This window comes from Lampetra fluviatilis, chromosome 1, assembly GCF_964198595.1.
Source record: "Lampetra fluviatilis chromosome 1, kcLamFluv1.1, whole genome shotgun sequence".
NCBI classification, from domain to species: domain Eukaryota; kingdom Metazoa; phylum Chordata; class Hyperoartia; order Petromyzontiformes; family Petromyzontidae; genus Lampetra; species Lampetra fluviatilis.
In genome coordinates, this window is record NC_136275.1 from 11,436,565 (window position 1) to 11,456,158 (window position 19,594).

The 19,594-nt window shown below is 44.2% G+C and overlaps 1 pseudogene across 1 annotated transcript in view; it reads left to right on the forward strand.

The window, feature by feature from the left end:
- The window catches only part of LOC144932304 (zinc finger protein 385D-like), a 127,887-nt pseudogene extending 108,521 nt beyond the window's left edge, over positions 1-19,366 (forward strand). Inside the window, exons 5-10 of the transcript XR_013636897.1 lie at positions 2,073-2,262; positions 3,561-3,830; positions 12,502-12,683; positions 13,909-14,016; positions 17,186-17,296; positions 19,099-19,366. The product of XR_013636897.1 is annotated as a zinc finger protein 385D-like (transcript). The remainder of the gene's footprint in view (positions 1-2,072; positions 2,263-3,560; positions 3,831-12,501; positions 12,684-13,908; positions 14,017-17,185; positions 17,297-19,098) is intronic.
- Positions 19,367-19,594: the final 228 nt, after the last annotated feature.

The window sequence follows — 19,594 nt, forward strand, 5'->3', positions numbered from 1 at the left end:
TCACATTGCTATTTGTTTACATTAAAGAAAACCTCCATGGGCAGCATCAAAACCGTGAGCGACGTGAAAACTGACTGGAATATTAAGCAGCTTTGCGGGAGCCGGTGATGTCTGAGGCCAAGTTAGAGTGCTTGCACTATCTAAAAAATGTATCAGCTGGACACTTTCATTTCATTCATCCACGAGTCATCAGAGCTGCATAAAAGTGCAACTAATTTTAACGCTTAATCCAGTGAGGAAATGGGATGTTGAAACGCAAAGAATGGTTAAAAACGGCTGCTATTAGGGCGTCATTTTCAAGGTAATTGATGTCACATTTGTTTTGCACGAAACTAACAAAAATATAGAATTGCAAAACTAGTTATGTAAAGGAGATTTGCATTCGTAAGTAATACTATTTTGTTACAGTAAAATGTTATTGTGAACCACGACATTAATTATATATTGTTTTAATTTGCAAGCCGCTGTGTGCATGCTGCACTGCACCTTTACTTTTTGAATCTTTGATGACGCAGCATCGGCCAAGCTAATTAAAATGGAAATTAGCATCTTGCCATTAACCTGAAAGTGCTTTTGTATGGCACATCAGGCACGATCTCCCGCCCCCACTCCCGCCTCTGGGATTGCAGTGCAGCTATGTGGACCCGACACCTCATCTCCCTGTTCCCTTTTAAATCTGACATTGGAAGCTGATCAACAGCGAGTGCTACATTTGGCTGTGATACATCTTCAACATTGGATAGTACTTTAACGACCACCTGCCCCCCACAGCAAAATGCGGTTTCCTTTTGCAATCAGGTCATAATGCCATGTGCTCTTGTGAATCACAACTAGAGCAGATTGCAAGAGTAGACGTTGGATTGGAATGTTTTTTTCGGCCGTTTTTCTTTATTTCGCAATTGTCAGCTGTTATAATCAGTCTAAAGGGCCGTGTTATATGTAAAGAGAAAGGCAAGAGATACCAACTGGTAATCTTCCACTTATTTAGATACAGACACTGAAGGGGAATGCTTTGTTGCTCCACTTACAATGCATCTGCTACTGTTATCCACCGTGACAGCCAGGCTGCCCACTGATGACTGTGGCAGAGAGCACAGCCCGCGTGATGGGAGGCTAGCTGTGTGGCACCGAGGGGCTCCCGAGTGAACTGATGACAGATCGGGATTGTAATAACCAGCCTGAGCCATCGCTCATACGCGCACATCTGCTGCACTCTTTCATAATCATGAACTTTTATTTTTAAGCGCCCTCACAGATGGCACCGCAGCACATCAGCAAGTGCGAAACTTTCAAAATACTTTTCGAAATACTGACTCTATGTAAATAAGGGTTATTTATTTCGAAGCCCCAATTATGTACCAGCAATTTTCAAAATCTAATTCTGAAAAATGGGGGTGCCGCCATTATCAACACATTTTAAGCCTGACCACAAAGCTTTTTGCAAGCAAATGGGTTCTTTGTTGGCTGCCATCAAATGTACATTGGAACAAAAACTAATTTCAATGAGTTGCTCATTGGCTAAACTGGCATATATTCCGAGGGTACTTTAATCCTGAGCTGCACTCTTAACGCTGTCATTCAGTCGTCCATTACCATATGATTGTTTGACATCAAATCCCAGGAGTACCACGTGTTTGTTTTGAGCAGTACGTGCGACGATGACTGTTTATTGTGTGTGAGGCATGCAAACACTGCCTATGAATGACATGTGGGCTTGAAAACAAAGTATGGCATGTACTGTATGTTTATAATATCAGACAGACATATGCCATATACCATTAAATATACACCATGATGTATACCATTGCCTGAATGTTTCTAGCTGCCATTGTAAATTCGCAAGATATTTTTGAGCCGATAATTCTATTCATTTTCACATGCCACTCATTAGCTTCACAGGATGGCCTGTTGACATGACAATCTTTATGATTCATTACAGCTGTCATGATATGTTTTGTGACTCTGCCAATTAGAGCTTATTCTAAGTGTTTGACGACGAGCGGTCGCTTCTGGTTTTCATGAATGAGCCATGACCTTACACAGTTTGTATTTCATTTGTTTCTCCTTTGTAGAACCAAGCTGAGGCTCACTACAAAGGCAGCAAGCACTGCAAGAAGCTTAAAGCTCTGGAGGCCCTGAAGGCCAGACAGAGCACAGGTGCTACCTCTGACCTTGGCAGCCCATCCACCTCCACATCTCTCTCCTCATCCAGTTTCACCCTGGCATCCACCACCACCCTTTCAAACAGCTCTGAGCACAAAGGTTGGTGGAACCCAACCATCTCGGAACATGTACATTGCCTAGTCAGATATACACACCTAATGACATCCAACTTTGTGCAATGCAGAGTTTATTGTTGAAAATGTTCATTACCATCATCAGCCAGTCATGATGTGTCCAGTGCTGGATGAAGGCTTCCCCAAATTGTTACCATCCTTCATGGTCCTACGATGCCACGATCCATATCACATCTGTCCATGAGCTTATCTCATCCCAATCTACATGGGTGCTGTCCTCATGGGCATGTGTACACCTTTGGCTGCCATTCCATAGCCAGTCTGGATCATCGGCCATCGTCTCTTTTATTGATGTGTCCCATCCAAGCCCATTTACTTCCATTGGCAGTTATTATAACAGCAAATGAAAATTAACTCCAGGAAATAATTGATAAACTTAACAAAGACGAAGTCATGTACAACAAGTTAATTTAAAAAGAACGTTGGCGGGATGTTACTGTAAAACAGCAGGTGCGTGAACCTAGAGCAATTATTGAAGGCAGAATAGAATGAAACAAAAAGGCAAGCAAAAGCAGGTTGGAGTGCGTTTAGAATATTGAGCATAATGCAGCCATGAAAAGCAACATACCAGTGTGCCTTAAGGAGAAGTTTTCAGTCAGTGTATCTTACCTGGCGATGAAATAAAAACGCTGACACAATAAAAATGGAGAGAAAAAACCTGTCTGAAAAGTGTGCAATGAACTTGGGCAGTTGCAAGATAGAAAGAGAAACACGTGGATCAGACAAACGTAAAAGAGAGACATCGTATTGACTGTGAAAAAAAGTAAGTCTCTCAGATACGTGGGTGACTAAATAAGCGAGTATTTTTTTGTTACAAGGATAAAGAGGTGCTCTAGCGAAACGCAAGACTTGCAATAAAAAGACGGAGTTAACATCCGGTCAACACAGCACAGTATTTGATAAGGTAGATACAATTAGTACCACTTTGCTTTAAATCAGTAGTACCCAGCCTATGTAGACACCAGCTGAGTCCATAGTAAATGTGCAATTTCTCCCACTGTTCCAGGGCGACTAATGAAGGAGAGATGCCACCGCTGTGCTTGCTTGGAAATGTTTTGCAGTGAATTAAATATAGACAGGACTTATATTTCGTAGGCAAAGGTTGTGTTTAATGCCAGTGTCAATAACTGAAGGAAATCGCTCCACAGTAAGCGTCTGTAGATGCACAATACAGGAGGGATTCCGTTGAAGTGTCTGTAGGTTCGGGCATGTGAATCCATTGCGTGCGGTGCTCTCTCTCCTCTGTCCGCGCGTGTCCTTCAGGATGTCACAGCGAATGCACGAGTTCCACCACCCCAGGGTGCGAAGGAGCACAGCAGGGGGGGCGTGAGCGCAGCCCCGTCCCCCAGCAGCGAAACAGCGCCGTGGACGCCGCCGCGCACGAGGGAGCAGCTGGCGCCGCCGCATGCCTCGGTGCTGCTCCCGCTTCAGCCATCGTCGAGTCGGACGAGGAGAAGGCCAAGCGCCTGCTGTACTGCGGCATCTGCAAGGTGGCCGTCAACTCACAGTCTCAACTGGACGCTCACAACAATGGTGAGGCCTCCATGCACGTACCTTAGCTTTCCTTACACCAAGGCCGTAGCCATGGAGTCAACATTGGGGAGGACCAAATCTTCCAGGGTGTCTGGGGGTCCCAACCTAGAAAAAAAATCTAAATTTGAAAACTAATATCCTGCCTAAAATATTAAAGAATTCACTAACACATGGGATGCACTTTTTATTTATTTTTTACAATAATGTCTAATAGTGTATTTTATTACATTGCTCTGTTTTTACTTTTTTACCATTTTTTTTTCATTGTATGTAATGGCAGAGATTAGGGATTAATAAAGTACAACCATAACCACAATAATATAAACATAAATCTATGCATTAATTTATATGAAGACAAGTCCAGATATTGTGGCCAATGTGTTGCAAATTGTTGTTTTTATTTACATAGCATAGTAATATTTTTTTTATAGCAATATATTGGGGGGGACATTTTGAGCATATTTGAATATTAGGGGGGATGTGTGTCCCCCAATATATATTATAATTATGGCCTTGCCTTACACCAAGGCAGGCGCTTTACAGCAATGATACAATTGTACAAGAGAAGACAGTGGTTGAGATAAAGAGTGAGGCTTTTAAAAGTTGTCGTGTAGTTCTGGTGACAGGATGACATGTATGAGTGGTTAAGAAGGGCTTCGGATGGACCTGTTTTTAAGGGAAGAGCGGAAGCTGTATATAGTTAAGATGATTGTTTTATGTGCTGTCGGGATCTGGCACACCTCCGATTAGCACGGTTGGCTACATATGGTGCAAAATGCAACATACATACATACATAAACTAAATGAACAAGCTTATTCTGTGACTTACCTTTTGTTTCAGGTACTGAAGAAATAAATAAAGACACCAAAAACACTTTGTTGCTGCGTATAATTATTTATTTGATTAACTTTCTCAATACAGAAACGTCAAATTAAACGCGATTTTGCGTAAAAATATTCATTAAAAATCCACCCGCTCATGATTATGAATGAGGGGGGGGGGGCTCTTTTGCAGTGACATCACGTTTGGATGTAGCAATGTGCTGCGTATATTTATTTTTTACTGTCACTTTCTGTAAAGAAATGTGATATTTGAAGCGACTTTGCCTAATTCATTATTTAATTTAGCTCGACCTTCCTCTGCGCTAGTGTAAAAATCCATGTCATAAAATTATTCACATTTTTTTTAAATGCAGTGTTTCCTCAACAAACTGAAGTAAATAAGTTGCTGCATAATCGTGAACAGATGTAACTTTGTTGAGAAAAACCGTCCAAAAGAATCATTCAAGCTCTCTGTGTTACTGTGACCTTGATAGATAGTATTTAACGGAGAATGAAAAAGAACACTCACTCATGTTGGGTCTAATTTATGAAAGATCAAAGCGTGCACCTGTGATTGTCAATGTAACCAGCAGCCACGTTTGTGAGCTAAACATACAACATTGTAAAAATCTATATTCCTTTCAGGTCGGTTTGTTTTCATATGGGTTTAGTGCTAATACTTACGTGATCCGAGGGTAGAAACACTCACGTGATCCAAGGTTACAGTGTCAGGGTGACGTCATGAGAAAAAGGAGAGAGAAGGCAGGGCGAGAGACAGAGAAAATGCCCAGAGAGAGAGATTTGACGTCACCGGGAGAGGCGGGGTGATCGGGGTGCTTCTTGGAGGGAATCGGAGTAGGGTGGATGCGTGCGGCGTGAGCTTGCGAAAAATAAAAAAAAGTGTGGCCCCTCTGACTTCATCTGGTGGACTCACTACAACTGATGGCAGCGGTGGGATCACAATGCCTCGACATGGTAACATATAAGACCCCAGTGAAGAAGGGAAGGAACGTGCCTCTACTCCCAGCGTGGATGGCCGTGATCCAGAGACAGCATTGTCTGCAAACTGGGTCAGAACAGCCCCCCCAACCATGAGAAGACAGCGGAAAGCAAGGAGTGACATGTCCGAGACCCCTCGACCCCGCGCGAGGAGGAGGCCCTGGGCGGATCGGGTCGACCAACTTACAACACTCTACTCAATACTCCTGCAACAGCTGCGGGAGGACAGGGTGGCTGCTAGCCCGGCAGTGGCAACACTCCCTTGGCGTCTGCAGCAGTTTCTCCTCGTCCGAGTGGGAAGCTCTACTACGGGGAAGTTGCAGGCAACAGCGACGGCCGGGGTGGTCACCACTCAGGTCAGACCACTGGAGACGACAATGTCGGAGATGAAGGAGCCAGTGCCGCTGACGGATGAGAGTGTGGGACCCCGACCGACGGGCTCCATCTTCACCGAGCCAGGGGGTCAATCGGAGGCTCCATGATCACCACTGATAGCGCTGGAACCACAAAGAGACAGGGAAGAATTTCCTCAGGAGGGGGTAGAATCACTGTTAGTGGGGCCGACACCGCTAGTCGCCATCGGAGCAGAAATAGCATGAAATCCCCTACGCCCAGCAGTAGTGGCTGCTCCGAGCTTTAGCGGCAGAGCGCTGGAGCCATGTGAGGAGGCGCTGTACAACGGTCAGATGTGCGTAGTAGCCGCAGCAAGGCCGCCAAATTTATTCTACCCAGGGAATCAGAACCGCGACAAGGAGAGGGCGCCGATCGACCACGCAGGTTAGGCCATGTTGAAAAGTGTGTGACTAAAGGAGGACAATGGGGAGCATTTGTTCGCCGATTTGAGGCAGCGTACACCTATTTAGAATGGAAGGATCATGAGGAACTAAAGGCTTTCCCCATGGCCCTTAGCGATGATGCTTTAATTATTTACTCCACCATACTGGTGGAGAATAAGAACACCCTGCAAAAGCTTATCGAGAAATGTCAGAGATTTTTGACCTGCCATCCAGCGCTAAAAGACGATTCCAGAACCGTCAGCGGGAAGAAAGAGAATCAGCTTTGGCCTACAGAAGTGCTCTTGTGTCCCTAGCACAAGCTGCTTTCCCAGGCCTAATGCGGTGGCCCTGGAATTTATGGTAGCTGACCATATGCTAGCGCTAGCACAGGCATTGACAATAGTTTTGCCAGTCATGGATGAAGACAAGCAGACCTTCTTGTGGATTGCGAAGAGCATAGGAGCCCATGACGAGGTGATGAGACCACAAGGTATATTGGCGAAACCATCACTTCATCAAGAACCGGAGGGGGTTCCGGGAATATGGAAAATGGAGGATGATGATGAAGCAGAGATGGACGCCGGGCTGCCTGGGGGAGGGATGTTGGTGGCTGTAAGGGGGACATTTCGGAAACCTACCCAAAAGACATGTCGTTGGATACCCCAGGGACTCGGAGCATCCAGCCGGACCCGAAACCCAGTGACCTGTCACTGATGTGGCCACGCAGGACACATTGCATGCAGGTGCCACACGGATGCTGCTCTACCGGGGCCACCCTCGTGCCAACAGCCACTCTCCACCCCTATGTACAACCAGCAAGCAAGTCGTGGCATCCCGAACACCATGGCAGTTCCCATCTCAGACCTTTCATACGTTCCCACAGTCGATACACCTGCCACTTCCCGACGATCACAACCACCCTCGTACATACGCGATTTGTCACCACAACGGTTGCTGGCTTCAGGCCCACAATGGTGCAAGTTGGCATGGAGCGTAGTGGTAGCCGCAGATCCGTGATGGTAGGCTCAGTGGGGGGCATTGAGGTTGAGATGCTGGTAGATACGGGAGCATCGGTGACTTATATCCCTGCACGTTTTTGATATGCTTCCCCACAGGGCCCAGCAATTGCGCCCTGTACAATCGTAATATGTAGCAACAAATGGGGGGAGCATTGGGATTTTGGGACAGAGACCCAAATTTGTGTGGGTGAACTGGTCATATAAGGCCCTGTACTCATCTCCAGCACGTTGACGGTTACCTGTTTGCTGGGGACAGACTATTTGAATCAACTCCCTATCAAGATTGTAATGGACCAGGGGTGCATTGAAATGCCATCCGGGGAACGTCTCTATTTTTTACACACGGACGATACCTGGACGTCAGCTCAGGTGCAGGCAGTCGTGAATGAGATGCTCACGGTACCCCCAGCAGCACAAATATTAATTCCCCTTCGATATCGCACACATCTGGTGACGGCTCGACCAGACACACCTGTATTGGTATCACCGGTGATGGCGATCAAGGATCGACAAGCCGTAGCAGGAGAGTACACCATCCTATGTCGCCACCAAAAATTGTTTATTCAGGTTTTTAACACGGCAAACACACCTGTGACAATACACCGGGGAACGGTTTTGGCACATGTGCAGCCCATGCCAGCAGGGGGCGGAGAAGTGCAGGCTGGAATAAGGGCGTATGAAACTGATCCTGCGAGCAAGGACGCTATGCCCTGGCTAGAAACTATGGCAGCACAGGATGCTAACTTGTCCGAGCAACAACGTCAGGCCCTTCTGGCATTTTTACAAGACTTTGAGGACATTTTTAGTAAGGGACCGTACGATTAAGGTTGCACTGATTTAATGTCACATCACCTAGAGATGGGAAACGCGCCGCCTATCTGCTAAAATGAATATCGCATGGGGGCCAGTCGAGAAAGCTCACATACAAAGGGTGATCGACAAGATGTTAAGGGCTGATATTATCTCGCCATCTACGAGCCCATGGAGGGCCCCTATTGTCCTGGTCAAAAGGCCAAACGGTTCATTGCGGTTTTGCATTGACTTCTGTGGACTAAATAAGATCACAATGGAAGACGCTTATCTGCTACCGCAGATTGACATTTCCTTGGATGCCTTTACGGGAGCCAAATACTTTTCTACATTGGACCTATCATCGGGATTTTGGCAGCTACCGCTGGATGAGAATTAAAAATACAAAACCCTCTTTAGGGCACTGCAGGGGTTATTTTAATTTAACTGTCTCCCCATGCAATTACAAACAGCACCAGCCACATTCCAACAGCTCATGGAGTTGGTACTGACGGGACTCCAATGGGACATTTGCATGATATATTTGGATGACGTAATTGTGTTCGGACGATCCTTTCAGGAACACCGGTTGAGGCTGGTTTTTTCACATACTAGGGAAGCACATTTAAAACTCAAATCTTCAAAATTCCACCTCACACAGCCCTCCGTCAGATATTTAGGTCACATAGCGCAACAAGGGGTAGCGGAAACCGCCAGCACACCCCGTCAAAGTTTCCCTATAATCAATCGAGGTTTCGCGAGTCAATGAGTTGGTGGCCCTTGATATATTGCGACCCCTGCCTCGTACCAACAGAAGTCACAGATATCTGCCAGTAGGTGTCGAGTTTTTCACGCGATGGCCGGTAACGTGGCCCCTGGTGGATAAAACTGCCCAGTCAGTAGCAGATGCTTTTATTGAAGCATATGTTATGGACAAAGGTGCCCCTGAAAAACTTATAACGGACCAGGGTTGAAATTTTTCTTTGAAACTGCTGCAACATCCTAGGCACTAAGAAAGTGCGCACTTCTCCATACCACCTACAAACCGATGGGATGGTGGAACGACTAAATCGCACCACCACTTCCATGCTATGTCAGGTGGTCAAAGGGACACAGAGGTACCTGGATTTACACATATGCGGGGTCCTGACGGCATACCAGTTATCCCCGCATGCGTCAATGGGATATACTCCATTTTATTTGATGTATAGTAGGGAGCCAGACCCTCTCATTGAGCGCCAGCTTTTTGACCTCCCAGCTGGGGCTGCAAAATGGCGAATAGTGGTGCATCGGGTCATGCAGCAGTGGGAGATGGTGAGGGAGGAGGAACAAGCTGCGGCGGCTTCCGCCTGTTCCGCGAATGAATGGGCTAGGCAAAACGGAGTGACGCCCCTTCCCTTCAAAGTGGGAGAGTGCGTGGCTACGCTGCCCACAGGTCCTCTTTGGGACCTCGCCCAAACTGTATCGTCCATGGCAGAGCCCTGTAAAGGTGGTGAAATTCTCAGGCCCCAATGTGTACGGGTCCAATTGGGACACTGACTGTCTCGGCCTCGCTGTGCGCTGCGTTGCACCACTATCCGAGTATTTACCTCGCATTCAATAAACTTTCAGAGCCAGGGTGAACATCTGACTCCAACGTATTTAATGAATTGAACGAGGTAAAACTGATGGAAAAACACAACACAAAATACAGCATATGTTAATACTTTCAATATTGATACAATGAATGATCACAAGGAGAATAATAACAGTCTTAGATAACATGAAACTCAACAATAGGTCCTGGATGGACCAGGCACCTACATTAGCGCTGAATAGCTACACAAGAAAATACGCTACTGTGTTAAATAAGGTCACATCGTGTAATCACCATACTGCAGACTAAATGTGCAATGCTGCACATAACACTGAACTGTGTATGAGTTACTTCTTCATCCTTGCTCTCAAGATCGCATTAAAGTTGCATGGGTACAAGTCTGGCTCAACTTATCCAACTACAAGTAACATTCACAATAATGCAAGTGGCAGGCTTCGTTGTTAACTAGGCCTCATAATTATCATAACAATTTAACAGCATTATAAAGGCATTTACAGCATTATAATGGCAATCCTAACATTATAACATCATTCCCAGTATTATAAGAACATAAACGAACTTACAAACAACAAGTCCCACAATGAGCAGATGAGCCTGTCTTCACTGAGACGCTATTTGTGCCTCCATTTTGTACTCTGGCTGACACCCTGCCTCATGGCTTAGAGAATCTTAAATCGTAACTTCCTGGTCACGTGACCAAACTCAACACCATATCAGGAAGTTCCTGTGTAATCAACACCCCCATACCTGCCATGGGGCAGAACACCGACGATGGTATGTACACCCCGCCTGTCTAAAGCTGGACTGGTCGAAGCCTACCACGGATGTGCCACTACACTCGGAAGAGCACCCACTACACACACGAAAACCGGGTTGCCACGATCACCTACACCTTCACCCCTTCACTCACCATCATCACTACTGAGGTCGGGGAAGTCACTTGCTGCGACGAACCAACCTCAAAAAGGATGCCTTCCTTTCCCAGGACCGTCCGTGACCAAGGAGGTGCACTATAATCCGTCGGAGCCGCAGCTACACAGCCCGGTTACCTGGGCACGGTCCCGGGTGATGCTTCCACAGTGATAGACAAGCATGCAAGACCACGGGACCGGGAATAAAAATTACACTGTCGTTCTTTCACGCCGGAGGTTGTTCGTCAGTTGTTCACATGTTACGGTTGGAAGGTCCGATTGACCCCTTGTATCTACCGTCTTGTCTTACGATTATTCGTTTGTTGATGTCTTTAATTCTGTTCTGTATAGCCATGCATTCCACATCTACATACAAAGTGACAAGACTCTGGTTGAGTTCGAAATTGCTTGTTTATTGACGAAAATACGTTTTTTTCTTCTCCTCCACCATCAGGGTTACCCCGAATCCCTTGGATTTGTACGGGTTATGTTTAGTCGAGGACGACTTTCTCTTCAGAGGGGGGTGGGGGGTGATGTAGTGCTAATACTTACGTGATCCGAGGGTAGATATACTCGTGATCCAAGGTTACAGTGTCAGCATGACGCCACGATGAAAAGGAGAGAGAAGGCAGGGCGAGAGACAGAGAAAACGCCCAGAGAGAGAGAGGTGACATCACCGGGAGAGGCCGGGCAATTGGGGCGCTTCTTGGAGGGACTCAAGTTCAAGTTTCAAGTTCATTTATTAGGTATAGCCCTGTGAGCCATTCGGCTCTTGAATCGGGTGCAACCGCAACAAACAAAAAACAAAAACATGAACAAAAAACATCTTAAAGTGAATATGTGACTAAGTGCAAACAGAAAATCAAAGAAAATACAGCAAAATATTGCAGAAAAAACACCGTACACCAACGCTGTGTGCAAAAATCCCAGTGGGATGCAAGTCAAACAACAACAACCACAAGACAACTTAGATTAAGGCCATCAGTCTAACTCTGTACTACAACAAACAAACATGGCTAAACCAATACAGTAGGGTGGACGCGTGCGGCGTGAGCTCGCGGGAGATTAAGAAAAGTGTGGCCCTTTTGACTTTGTCTGGTGAACTCACTACACGGGGTAATGTTTGTATTTTAATGTTGTCACTCAATGTTTAATTTGTTTAAATAGAAAATGTCATAGCGGTGGAGGTTTAAGACGTCTTTGTAGCTGGTTGCTTTGTCACCGATGAAGTAAATGTTTCCCATCTTTAGAAGTTCACCAGAATAAATAAAGTCCAACAAAATGCAATTTTAAAGATTTGCATCTATTTTATGTGACCAAAAAATAGTATATAGACAGTTATGGTTATGTGATATTCATGTACGAAGATGAATTTTTACGTTTTTACAATAAAGCTTATTTTCTCTCAACGTGCATTCAAACTTAACTACAGTGTGAAGAATAATTAATACACTCGCTAAGAACCATATTTTTCTCTTCCTATTTGTATTATTTTCAGCACATTAGCAATTAGATTGGTTGCATTGAAATGTATTCCACTCCTATCAGTTCATCGTTCTGTTTAAAGTAAAATATGGTGATTTGTTATGCTTACAAAATAGTGTTTTTGAAGCAATGTTCGCTGAGACATTCTCAGCTCTGCACTGTGAGCGCACACACGTATCAAATTAGCACAATAAATAGAATAATTTCCTTCCAAAGACAACCAGGGGGAAATTATGTTACATGACACCACATGGGCATTTTCCTTCTTGGTAGGAGCACGGCACAAGGCGACGCTCGAGGGCAAGGATGTGAGGGCTTCAGGAAGAACTTTTCCGCGCCACATGGGCCGAAACAAAGCAGCCAAGGCAACCAGCAGCATGTCGGGCACCCCCACCAAGAACTTCCAGTGCCAGCTCTGCGATGTAAAGGTCAACTCGGAGGTGCAATTGCAGCAGGTGACCGCCTGTAAGGATGTGTGCATTCATCCAGCGTGGGTACCAGTGGCGCAATGGTATGCATGTTGTGCTAGCATTCTGGGTACCTGGGTTCAATTCCCCGCCATTAGTTACTACAAGTTACATACCAGTGCTACCAGTGATGCTCGCACACGTCACCCTCTTGCGTTGTCCTAGCCTTAGTCCAGTCATCCATCAGTGTCAGCTCTGGGTTCGGATGTCACTGGTCAATGAGTGGACCCAGCTTAATATGCTCCCCATGTTGAGCTGGCTTTACTCCTTAATGTTATCCCACCACCACCATTACATCCATCTTTGCCTTCCTCTTGGCCTTCTGCCTTCAAATTTCCAAAAGAGGATCAAGTGTGGCAGTCAGGCTCCCTGTGAGCCTCGCACTACATGGCCGCAATATGCCAACCTCCTCTGGCTGACTTAGTCCAGCATTGTTCTTTAGCAAAATTCAATTTTGGATGAGTACGGTTGGCAAAGTACCATGCGAAAGATATTAAAAATACATACATAATGTCTTACATTCCTTGGTATTCTTTAATCCATTCTACGCTTATCATCCGCAGCCTGAGTTGGTGTTCACAAACAGCACTTACCCCAATCGTCTGTACAGATTTATTCTGGATGCTTGTCCTTTTTTTCATCAATTGTTTCTGCATAATGTGCCATCGGTGTGTTGCTGTCATGTTTGAAGATTGGAAAACTACTCACATACTCATAAACACTGCACTCTCTGGGAACACAGAGTCAAATACCCAGCATAATACTGCAATGAACAATAAAATGTAGATAATAATGAGCCAAACAATGTGTGATCATTATTCCAATAATATTCATCATTCAATTTAATGAAGTAAACTTAACTTTTATTATTATTGTATAGCTATGCCTGGTGTTCATTCAGAACTATTACGTGGAATTATGTGAGCACTGAATTAATTTACATTGAGGCGATTGTTTTAATTTTCCTTAAGAGATAATCTATGTTATTTTTTGGAAAATAAATTATTGTTATATTCATTTCAAACACGATGAAATGTAACCGTTAAGGACGTATAACCAAATAAAACCAAACATGTGCTTATTATAATTGCATATTAACCATTCGGTGCGTTTCTGCATTTGAAAACATAACCTTTTTATTTAATATGCCTGCAGTCTCCGCTGCATTGTTTGGTTTGTAGCGGTGTTATGCTGCGTCTCTTTTCTCCCGCAGCACATAAAGAGTCGAAAGCATAAGGACAAGCTGACGGGAAAGGCTTCCAAGTCCAAATTTAGTCCATACAACAAAGCTCTGCGTGCAAGTAACAGGAGTTCGCTGCTCGTGAGTATGCCATGGGGAGTGATGCTTGCAATTCGTGTTTTTGTAATGACAGCATGCGTGCTTTTTTGTGGCTCCTAAAAATCTCTAATAATAACGGAGACTAACAACAATAATTACTCCAAGTACACAAAGCCAAAACATCCACCAAAGCACAACACTTAAAAAATATATATTTGGTCGAATATATTGTAAATTACAAAGCATTGGTAGCTTATGAAAAAAAGGTGAATTACATTGATTTTTCGGACAAAGAACCCTTAATTAATATTGATTCCTGGTATTTATAGCTATGCAGTCATTAGCCTGTGTGCCATATGTATAAGGTACAACATGCACAGTGAATGGGGAAAAAATACTTTCAGCACTTGTTTTACGTACATGTTTCACATAGAAATTAAATGTTACATGGAAACGTTTTACAATCGCTATAATTGCTGATGACTATGATTGCTCAAGAGCAACGTGTAGCTGGACTCTAATTTCATAACTGTAACTCACGCATGGATCGTACATTTATATTCATTAAGCCTACATGCTCTGATAATTATTCTTATAAAACATATGAATATATTTGTCCTGAAAGAACCCTTATTTTTAGAACATAAATCTTGTGCTTTACCAAACAGTTCATTACGCAAATAATACACCGTGAAGATATTTTCTTTGAAACTCGGCACAAATTTTACAATCATCTACATTTATGAATCTGAAATTTGGCAGGCTGGCATTGTAACTTGTTAAATAATGGATTTGCTTTTAACGTTCACGATTGCCACTGTATGTGAATTTTAATCCCAATGTGTGGGCTGTGCTGGCGCAGGCCTGTGATCTGCCACCTTGATGGTGGGTTAAGTCGATCATGCAGAGATCACGGTACCCGTGAAACACTCACCTGCAGGATAATTTTTTGGCTTTTATAAGACAGTACATTAAGTAGCCCGCTGACACATCAGTATGACATTTCAAGAGTTATCCTCGGATTTGTGTGGGGTTTCTGCATGCCTTTCAGTTTTCTAAATAGAAGAAAATACTCAATGAAAATTTGACCCAAAATACTCAATCAGGAATTTATGTGCAGTGAGGCTTTGCGGAGCAAACTAGGTATGTTATTCATAATAAAGGTTCTTAGGTTAGATCGCGTAAGTGTTGCACACTCGAAATGAAGGACGTGGGCAGGTGCTCCAAATCGAGGGCAAACACATTTATTGTGGTTAATCTTTAAAATGCAACAGCACGTGTGTCACACACAGCAATCTTCACCGAGTCGCCATTAACCACGTGACTGGTGTACACGTCTGGTTAATAACAGTTTTCTCTTAAGCCCAATTCTACTACTGATAAATCATCTTTGTCTTTGACAATAACATTTACACTTCACTATTGGATATTGCTTTAATCCTAAACTGTATGTCTATCTATACCATCTACTTATATCGGTATCTTACACCCATTATCTGTGCTGTATGTGTACAGTATACGTAATGCATTTGTCAAAATTGTACAACTTACTACTTTACATGTGTTCTATTCTCAATAGCATTGCAAGTAGTCATACTCTGGGTGCATGGGCATGGTTATAGAATAAACAGTATTAGGGTTAGAGAATTAAGAATTACAAGTATTAACTACAGTACGTCATCCTTTACAATGCACAGTGCTAAAACCCCTCCAATTGAATTCAAACTCTTTGGTTCTTTCGGTAAAGACACGTAGGTAGAAATAAAATAAAACAAATCACGACGTTTCGATCGCAACACAAGCAATCCTCATCAGATGGAACAACCACAGCAAGAAAAAATGCCGAAGTAGGCGAGAGAGCTGCCGTGGCAAGAGGTTATATAGGTAAGAAAGGGGGGAGGAGCAAGGGGGGAGAGAGAGAGGGGAGGGGTGTGGAGCAGGGGAAGAGTAGCTGCGTGAACGAGGCTGGGGGGGAAGTAGGCGGGACTAGAAGTGGGAAGCTGAGTATGAGACACAGGGGGAAAGTAACTCGGAAAAATAGAATAGTACCCGGCGGGTATGATGGAAACAACCACAACCAGTTAAGGCTTTACACGGAGGGAAAGTAACCTTTGATAGTTTGTTCATGAAGCCATCCAGATATATAAACATAGACATAACTTCAACCGAGAAGATGGATACAAATTGAGCAATCATTGGAAGGATTTTATTAACCAGGTAAAGCCTGAACTGGTTGTGGTGGTTTCCATCATGCCCGCCGGGTACTAGTCTATTTTTCCGAGTTACTTTCCCCCGTGTCCCACACTCAGCTTCCCACTTCTAGCCCCGTTTACTTTCCCCCCCAGCCTCGCTCACGCAGCTCCCCTTCCCCTGCTCCCCCCCTCTCTCTCTGCCCCCTTGCTCCTTTCCCTTTCTTATGTGTTGCGATCGAAACATCGTGATTTGTTTTATTTTATTTCTACCTACGAGACTTTACCGAAAGAACCAAAGAGTATGGATTCCTACAGTCACGAAAGCTTCATAACAATTCAAAGCCAAGCTTGAAGTCTAGAACAAGTTGAGAACAAGTCGAGAACAAGTCTAGACTATTTCTATAACAATAAAAAACAACCTTTGGGTCCTTTACCTGTGAGATGCAACAGCACGTGTGTCACAGCAATTCTTGAACTGAGTCGCCATGAATCATGTGACTGGTGTATAAGTGCGGTTATTCAATAACCCTGCCAGCCACCTACAGGCCCAACTCAGTCATCAAATGCTGCTGTACACACATGCATTGATGCACTGCGCAGCACATCAGGACTTTCACAAAACCACACTTTACTCCCTTGTTGCACAAGGAAATAATTAAAAGAGTGGTCCAATCCTAATGTGCCACATAAATATAAATGTGTCGCAACCCTCCTCAACCCGACACGGCCAATCAGTAAGAAATGTGTCAAGTTAACAAAACGCCAATGAGTTACTTCTTTAGCCCACCGGTGTGTTTGTTAATGTGACACATTTCTTAATGATTGGCCGTGTCAGGTTGTGGAGGGTTGCGACACATTAACACTTACGCGATCTAACCCAAAAACCTATGAATAATACTGGTCGTGAAAACCTACGTGTTAAACTAAGTACGTTATTGTTTTTTTATCTTATCGCTCAACTGCGATGGTTTCTACAAACAGTTACTGGATCATGTGTGTGGTGTTGCGTTCCCTCGCAGGCTAAACTGACTTTCCGCAAAGAGCTGCTGAACTCGCTGGGGTTAAGCTTTCTGCAATCTCCCCTCTCGACGGCCGCTGCCGCCTTCCAGGCCACCAATGTCCACTACACGGTGGGGCTGCTCAGAGCGCGATTTGCCGCTCACAGATGAACCACAGCATTGCTGTGCCAACACTGAAACTGTTACATTTGACGTTTTATTTAAACGCTAGAAGAACTATGAACAGTCAGACTTGGCTGTATTTCTACACGCCAATGGGCGGCATGACATAAATAGTATTAATATTAATGTTCAGACCTTTATCAAGACACTTCTGGATGACATTTTGTCTTGAGGGTTTTTTGATCATACTTCACTACACTGGTCAGGGGTGTGGCTGCAAAACAAACTCGGGTTGTCGGATTCATAGCGCAATATGTTATGAACCCCACAAGTAACCACCCTCCTCACCCCCCGCAAGATCACAAGTGTTGGCTTAATACATGAGTTATAACGCAATTTGATATTTTACCATAACCAATCACAGGCACTGTTCTCCGTGCATGTTAGCTAAGTGCTGTACAATTTTTACATCTTTTAGCATGTGTATAGGCCACAAGTGCTTGTGTTTGTGCACTTGGTGAATATGTTTCATAACAGCATGCTAACACATTTTCTAGATTGTTGTGAATTTTGCAGCGTGCCTCTATTTTTACACATATGCGTGGAGGCTAGTTAATTTTTATTATTATATACATAATTTTCAATAATATAACGTTTCCTTCACACAATAATTCGTCTTATATTTAAAAAAGACATTTGTCAATAATGCTGCCTTAAAGGAAAACATTCTATAGAAAATAAATATTGTGTTATATTTAAATAAGTACAGTATTGTTAGAAATTACTTTGCATATTGGACACTAATTCGTTGTTATTGTGTGTAATATATATTGAATATACACGAGGGAGGGATTGAAAAATCTGTGGCCCACATTTCATGAGAGTGAAGCAGCGCTCTCTGACATGTGGACCCCAGGCATGTGTGAAAAATGTATTTATCGGTTCCCTACTCTCTCCACTGTCTGTACATGAACACTGATGCCAGCTCTCCTTCCAAGCCCGACCAGCCTCCTGTCATCAGTCTCTTACTTCCCCAATCTCCATTTTTGGCCAACCATCAAACAAAGATGGAGACGTCTTCATGTCCATCGTTCTGTGCATATCAACCCACGAGTTCACTTAGAAATGCATTATATAATAATGAATTGCAGCCACTGGACTGCACATAAATGCTTTACAATTCGGAAGTGCTACATATTTTGATCACTGCGCCGCGCACTTTCAGATGCGCTTTTGCAGCCATCTGAAACTATCTTCCTTCCGATATTAGAAAGCCATTGGAGCTATGCACTTCAAAATCTAGATTGTGTTTAGTTTATTTAGTTTATTGTCCTTCCCCCACAACTCCGGTTAACACGGTTGGCTACGTATGGTGCAATAGAAGTTCAACATACATACATGTACACTTCCTAACAGTGAAAGTGTGTAGCATTACCACGTGAGCATGCTTGTGAGTATCGGGAAGAAACATTTACTAATATTTCAGACAATTTTTATGTACTGTGTACGGTGGTTTAACGGCATTAATATAGTGAGGGTTTAGAGCAAATCTTGGTGAAGCGATATGAAATGTGAGTTTTACTCAGTGACAAATATAACTTGAACTTTGAACCGACAGGGATTAGAGACGAGTATTAGGCAGCCTACATCAGGAGAGCCAATCACTTTTCGTCCTAATTAGCATTCATCATCTGGGCAGGGTGGCCTAACAATGCTTGTCGGTGGGTCAAACTTACCTCGAAATAAAGAAAAATTACACTGCATACCCACATACGGTATGTTGCTGAGCTTAGTGAGCTTTTCTTCTGCAGGCAAAGCTGGACTTCCACGAGGACCTGACCAGGTTACCATCCGCCATGACAACAGGTTACCTGCCGTCACCCCTGGCGGCTGCCACTGCTGCGGTTGCCTTGAGATCGCCGCTGACTTTCCACGCGGCGCCCGCCGCTGCCGCCAGCCTCTTCCCAAGCCACGGTTTGGCACAAGCGCTGCTGAGGCCAGCCCCGGGGCCCATGCGGAATTCTCACGGGCCAATAATTTTCACCCCCTATTGATCCTAATTCATCTTGACCGAGGTCGGTTCACGCTCTGCTCATTCCAGCGGACCGCCTTTTCCTTCTTGTTTGAGAATCCGAGGATTTGGTTCCCTGTACGGCGTCGCAAATGCCACTCTACGTACAGCAGTGCGACTGGCATCTTGCTCGCACGGGTCACAGCCAATGGCTATCCCTGACGTTCAGAACACATGAGAAAAGTGCAACTTGTGGAGAGTGGAACATTTGAATTGTATGCTCCTTTGGTCCTACG